The sequence below is a fragment of the Pyrgilauda ruficollis genome, unplaced genomic scaffold (genome assembly GCF_017590135.1).
Source record: "Pyrgilauda ruficollis isolate IOZ18807 unplaced genomic scaffold, ASM1759013v1 scaffold565, whole genome shotgun sequence".
Classification (NCBI taxonomy): Eukaryota; Metazoa; Chordata; class Aves; order Passeriformes; family Passeridae; genus Pyrgilauda; species Pyrgilauda ruficollis.
Window position 1 is genome coordinate 7,434 of NW_024527322.1, and position 373 is coordinate 7,806.

Consider the following 373-nt stretch of genomic DNA (forward strand, 5'->3'; position numbering starts at 1 on the left):
CCCTCAGGACCCCCACCTCCCCCTTGTACCCCCTGGGACCACCCAACACCCCTTGGGCCCCTTCCCCTGGACCCCTGGGGACATCCCCTGGGACCCCAATGTCCTCTGGGACCCCCCCAGAATTCTCCAACACCCCAAAACATCCCTGACATCGCCCCGGAGAACCCAACGCTTGAGACCCCCAGCACAGCTCCCTGGCACCCCCAAAACCCCCCGAAACGCCACAAAATCCCCCAAAAATCCACAGAGACGCCCAACACCCCACAAACACCTCCCTGACACCCCCAAACAACCCCCAAACACCCCCCTGACACCCCCAAACAACCCCCATCCCCTTGGAGCCCCCCCACACCCCCTAACACCCAGACACCCC